Raw genomic sequence first — 668 nt, 5'->3', positions numbered from 1 at the left:
TGGTAATTGGTAAATGCTTTAGGTTAGGTATTTTAGGTTAATTTTGTTGGTTAATTTTGTGGTAATTGGTAAATGTTTTAGGTTAGGTATTTCGGAATATCATCCTAATCAAAGGGATGAAATAAGGAGAAAATATTTGCTTAGAGGACCTTGTCAACCACGGGTCATGCATTTCCAAAAAAAATTGTTGGGAGTAAAGGAAGACGTTTTTGTCCGACTTGGTTTGATCAATATGCTAATTGGTTGGAGTATAGTGTAAAAACGGATAGAACTTTTTGTCCGACTTGGTTTGATCAATATGCTAATTCGTGCCCCCTACAATATATTTTCCTGCGTCCGCCACTGCTTGAGATCATGGTTTTTGCTTTGTGTGAGTGGTGTACTTTGATAACTGATTCTAATCATTTCGTAACTAGGTGACAGAGCTGTTGTTGGGTATATCATGTATCACTTAGTAGTACTAACATGGATCAAGATATGATTTGTTCCTGTTGTATGACGAGAGTGAAATCTATGGGCCCATCGATTGAATAGTACTGAGGAAGTGAATGCATGCTCAAATGATCAATATAGGATGTTGATATCTGTCTTATCAGTATATTTCGGAATCGAGAAACTAAGAATCGGACATAATGAGGATGACACATCCCTACATCGTGTTCGATCTG

Source organism: Cynara cardunculus (assembly GCF_001531365.2).
Source record: "Cynara cardunculus var. scolymus isolate 2C chromosome LG 9, CcrdV1, whole genome shotgun sequence".
NCBI lineage: Eukaryota > Viridiplantae > Streptophyta > Magnoliopsida > Asterales > Asteraceae > Cynara > Cynara cardunculus.
This window is presented reverse-complemented; position numbering follows the sequence as displayed.